The sequence below is a fragment of the Limulus polyphemus genome, unplaced genomic scaffold (assembly GCF_000517525.1).
Source record: "Limulus polyphemus unplaced genomic scaffold, Limulus_polyphemus-2.1.2 Scaffold2263, whole genome shotgun sequence".
Taxonomy (NCBI): Eukaryota; Metazoa; Arthropoda; class Merostomata; order Xiphosura; family Limulidae; genus Limulus; species Limulus polyphemus.
Window position 1 is genome coordinate 143,548 of NW_013667873.1, and position 6,000 is coordinate 149,547.

At 34.5% G+C, this 6,000-nt stretch overlaps 1 protein-coding gene across 1 annotated transcript in view; it reads right to left on the reverse strand.

Annotated features, from left to right (window-relative positions):
• The window catches only part of LOC106466454 (lipoma HMGIC fusion partner-like), an 86,628-nt gene that overhangs the window by 50,687 nt on the left and 29,941 nt on the right, over nt 1-6,000 (reverse strand). The gene's annotated exons all lie outside the window — the stretch shown is intronic.

Genomic DNA, 6,000 nt, shown 5'->3' on the forward strand with positions numbered 1-6,000 from the left:
CGTCCATGCATGAAATTATCAAAAGTTAAATGATAGTGTTTACGAAAACGTTATAAAATATCATATATATAATAAAATCAACATTTCCTACACAGTTCTGTAATACAGCTTATCAATATGTATGTGCTACTTGTGATAGCAAATGTAAGAAGACCTGTTTTATCAATATGTATGTTCGTGTTAGAAAATGTAAGAAGACCTGTTTTATCAATATGTATGTTCGTGTTAGAAAATGTAAGAAGACCTGTTTTATCAATATGTATGTTCGTGTTAGCAAATTAGTTGTCAAAATCGAGGAAACAGTAGGTAGTGCGTGGAAGTTCCAAAATGAATAAGAAGAGGTAGTCATTAAGACTGTCATATAAATCATGTTTCTTCTGTCATGTAAAGGAAAAAATTAATATGTGGTCAAATTTTTCAGGTAATTAAATTCAAATAAATTCTGAAAACGGTGGAAGGTTTTATTTTTCTTGTCGAGCGTGGCTTAATGGTTATCATGTCCGGGTTATGAATTCGTGTTTCGCAACGTGTTGTTCCAAAAACTCGCTCCGAATTTTGGGGCCCTAAGTGCACTATAGAAGTGACAGTAAAATCCCACTATTCGATCAATAGCCTAAAAGTTAGCGGTGGGTGCTATTGACTAGCTGCTTTCTCTCTAGGCTGTAAGTTAAACACTTGGGACGGCTATGCGCATATAATCCTTATCTAGCTTTGTGATAAATTTCGAAAAAAAATATAATTTTAGTTTTTTACGTAAATTTCTTTGATCAAATGTGCTAGAGGCTTATTTGTTATACAACTATTTGCAATAGTTGGAAATACAATAAACTGACGTTGTGAATCACGATAAATTAGAGTAAATTTAACTTGATATCAAAAGTCATTGCTATATTGTTAAACCCAGTTATGAAATTCGTCATAATTCGCAAATTATTTCCTTGCAAAAAAAAAACGTCCAACAGTTACATTATTGGCTAAAATCATTTCACCAGAAAGGTAACACTCAATCTACCTCTGTGTCCTTATGTAGCTTATTATTTGGCTTTTTACGAAGAACAAGCTTTATTCTCTCCAATTAAAACTAATTTGAGTTGGTAGACAAATCGCTTCAAATGAGAATCTGTTGAAACGACGAAACAGAGCACTAAAGGATTAATCCTCTCCGTACTTTGACATTATTTAGAGTACTTTATCCATTTACAATAAGATAAATTAGTTAGAACTGTGTAACAGGAAATCGATAAACCAGCCAGTGTTCCAAATTAACCCTTCCTCTGCCTAATCGATCTTTCAGGGGATTTAGTTTAGTTATTGGTAAACAATTTTGTGAGGTTGAGAGTAATCGAAGCTAGCTAAAGAAAGTTGTAATTAAAGTAATCTAATCGAAGTGTTAACATATAGATGACCTTTATTCTGTCTGTTCTATGAGCTCTTACTTTATTCATATACAATTGGGTTTGTTTGCATCTGCTCAAATGTGCATATTACCGGTCTTTGAAACCTGCAAGGTAACAATATCTACTAAGCTTAACTCATAGCAGTAGTATGAATATCTACTAAACTTAACTCATAGCAGTAGTATGAATATCTACTAAACGTAATTCATAGTAGTAGTATGAATATCTACTAAACGTAACTCATAGCAGTAGTATGAATATATACTAAACGTAACTCATAGCAGTAGTATGAATATATACTAAACGTAACTCATAGCAGTAGTATGAATATCTTAACAAGTTTTGTCTCGGATCTTTTATGAATTATTTGCATGCAGACAACTGAACAATAATAAATAATAAAACGTAATATTCCACTGGAAAAGATCTATAATTCTCAAATGAAAGATCTTGTCTTCTCGCTTGATGCACTTGCTGTTATATTAAAGACTGAAATTTGAACACTAAGAACTCAGCTGAGGTATAGCTTATAGATATTCATACTACTGCTATGAGTTACGTTTAGTAGATATTCATACTACTACTATGAGTTACGTTTAGTATAGAATGTCGTCCACCTTTATCAAGTTTTGCTGTTATTATTGGATACTTATAGCTCCTTTGTGGGGGAATGTTAAATTCGGGAGTAACATAATTGAGCTTTAATCATAAAAGTGCTATGCGTAGTTTCTAATTATGATATTTCAAATAGCGCTTTCTACGTTATATTTGAACTGTATCTTAAAATATGTTTGTAAAGTTTGGACTGTAAATGTGGAAAACAGAAAAAATAATGGCTCCGTGCCTATTTCAGATGTATTAAAACAGCTAATATCCATAATTCAAGCAAACCATAAAGCTCTTAACGTACACTTTTTTAATACTAAACCTTACTGTTATCATACTTTTAGAGTGTGGGTTGAGGGGGGTGCCCTCTCTAAACTGTCGCTGACATCTAAAATGAAAATACAACGAAAAATCATTATGATTTTTCTAAAAATATTCTTAAAGTTTTTGTTTGTTTGTTTTCGTATAATCCCACGGACCAGTGGTCAAGAAACGGTGCTCTACATAACTAACTGTATAGTTTTATTGTCGTATTGCCGATTAATTACACATACTGAAACGTGTTATCCCATTAGAAACCTAACACTAGTGCCAAAAATCCGGCTACCAGAAAAACCAGCTATTAATATTTAATACTGAATGTTCATATTGTATACAACCTACGTTACGCTTTACCCCTACGTATAAAATATTTTGTTGCTATTCTTTTTATGCTGTCCCACATACAGGGTCGTAAATTTAAAACAACATTAGCTGGCATACGAGCCCTCCAGTAGCACAGCGGTATGTCTGCGGACTTACAACGCTAGAATCCGGGTTTCGATACCCGTGATGGGAAGAGCACAGATAGTCCATTGTGTAGCTTTGTGCTTAATTACAAACAAACAAACTGGCATACGATTAATAATTATTATAGCATAGGTTTATTATATAGCAAAAGCAGTAAAAGGTGTAATTTGTCGTTTTATCAGTTAACAAGTTATTATTAATACTTACCCTAAAATCTGACTTGTAAATGACTTAAATAAAATTGATAATAATTACAATGTACTTACTTAGCAGTCATTGTTCATGAAAAATTATGATATAAGTAGCGTCTAGACCACTTCTCTGTCTGTCGTATCCCGGCTGGTACTGGATATAGCGGTTGTAATGTGGTATTCGTTTTTCCTTTCACTCATAAGTTCTTATCATCCATAAGCGGTAGTGTGGGTAAAATTTGTGTTGGATGCGCTCATAACAAAGAGGTGAGGTTCTCGGAAGTGGAATACTTTTTCTGACATCTGGAGCCAAAACATTACACCGAGAGCCTTTTTCGTACAACGCAGAGGAGTAATTTATCCCTTATAGTATTAGTAAAGTTGTAATTTTCAACCTGAACGGTATCTTATGTGCACGTGGGCTAAACGGTCTGGTCAAAGACCCTTGAGATTCAGCTATAGCATCCCTAATTTTGAAATAATGGTCAGAAGGAAGATAGCCAACCACCAATATTCGTCATTACAAAGGCTCTGTCCAGATCTTTGAACGGAATGTGCCCACAACTGAAAACGTTTAATGTGTTCAGCGGAATGATGAATCGAATCCCAGACCTTTCAATCTGTAATCCGACACATAAATAACCAATAAGTCATGCTCGGATTCTGCCATAGCGATAGTTGATGCAGATGTAACTAAGTTGTAAGGACAGATGGGCTTACACATGTTTGGCCATGGACATTCTCCTCTGTTACAGTGCGCTAATATTATTCTTCATCGTTGTTTTATGTTGTTCAAATTATATATGAAAACTTCTAGTTCTTTTTTACAAGTTCATCAGTGTTATGAATGTTTCAAATATTCGATGAAAGATTCGGGTCATTATTTTGAGTAATTCTTCATGTTCATCTGTAGTGTTGTATAACTGAATAATACACTGACAATTACATGTTTACACAATTATTTGAAGGGATACAGTAGATTAGATAGCTGTTTTAGTACATAAGACGAATATGTGCGACGTTATCCCAGAAAAAAAAAACATTTCTTTCTTTTCTCTTAGATTATCTTATTTTTTGTACCTTCTTGTCGTACGGACTAATTTGATAACATTTTGTACCAGGGGTAGGGTCACCAAAGTTTGATTGTGGAAATGATACTAAATGAAAGAACTAATGGTAAGGATTTAACAGCTTTTTTTTAGGGCAAAATATTAAGTTTTGATGAACATATAGCTACATGAAGATCGATGTATCAACGAATATTAGTTATATATTAAGAATGTTAGATAACTGCACTTCGTTTGTTTGTAGTTAAGCACAAAGCTAGACAATGGGCTATCTGTGCTCTTCCCACCACGGGTATCGAAACCCGGTTTATAGCGTTGTACCTAACTGCATTAATAGAATATTGACCATCATATGGAAAGACAAAATGACAAACTCAGAGGTACTACAAATGGCCGGTATTCACACTATGTACTAACTTCTTAGCCGGTAATGGTTAAATCACGTTTTGAGGATGCCTGATGGCCGCATTCCCCAAAACTTGCGATATGTTGAGCTAGCAACAGGTAAAAAACCACCAGGACGCTCCCATCTTCGATTTAAAGATGTATGCAAAAGAAACTTAACATCATCTGACATCAGTCTCAACGAGTGGGAGACACTTGGTGAGGAGAGGAGCGTTTGGTGCTCTTCAGTCAGCAGTGAGGTAAGAGATCGCGAATCGAGGATGGCAAATGAGGCGGTACAGAAAAGAACTCGCAGGAAGATGAGAAATACACTACCCACTCCATCTCAGCACACTATCTTCGAATGTGACAAATGTCTCCGTCAGTGCACATCCCGGATAGGACTTTTCAGCCACCGTAAAAAGTGCCTGAATGAATAAATCCGTTAAACGTGAGAAAATAAATCTGCTGTCTCTCGAGACAGGCACATCCCTACTACTACTACTAGATAGCTAGCACTGCAGTTGTAACAGCCTCGTTCGGCATGCCTTTATAAGATACTGTATTAAGCTAAGACATCAGATAGGCTATTGGGTTTTGATATAAATTTTAGACGAACGGGAAACTGGATATATTTTTTGTTTCTTTGCTGTCTTTTACAATTTGTTTTTCTATATTAAGCAATAATAGATCTGTATCATTGAGTAAAATCATAGGGCATATTTTTTTTTTAGTACTGAAATGCTGAAGGTAATTATACGACTTGTTTTATCAATAGAATTAAAGACTTAACTTTCACACAGTTTTTGACTTGGTAAACTTCTTGTCAGAGAAGCATCTATTCTGAAAATATCTTTGATATCATATACCATATACATTTTTGCATTCTTTCATAAAATATTCACTTTCTTTGTCATAATCACTTCCATCATTACTATCTTCAATTAAGACAAGAACGTCAGTATTTAAACAATCCATATCGTCAGTTTCATCATGTATAAGTTCATAATTGATATTCACAATGTTCTCATTGTCATTTTCTTCTGCCATTTGTTGCATTATTAGTACTTGCCAATACACGTTATGGACACTTTCCCTCACAGATATCCGATTCAATTGAGCAGAAATTGGTAATCCATTACATTCACAACCATAGGAGAGCATGCTAAGCATTTTGAACATCTATGTCTTTTACATTTGCAAGATAAAGATTCCATTTTGATCTAGAATTGCAATTTTTTCAAAAGTCGTTGAAGCAGTCGTCAGGAATTCTGATCCATCGATTTAGATCAGGCAGTAAGTGGTCCGCTGAAACTAAGAATAGGCTATGTCGTCGGCTTTTTGGTCAATGATATTGCACAGAAAAGGAAACCGAAAAAAAAACTATTTCCGCAATGGGTCATTTTTTTCTGACCAACACGAGCTTATTCAATTTGTAGATACGAACGGTGTTAAAAGAATTCAATAGGGATATTACAACTAGACTTATTTCTTTACTTTATAAGCACTAAGTCTAGAAAAATATCTTATTCTGTAAAGGAACGCCCAACAGTGGCACAGCGGTAT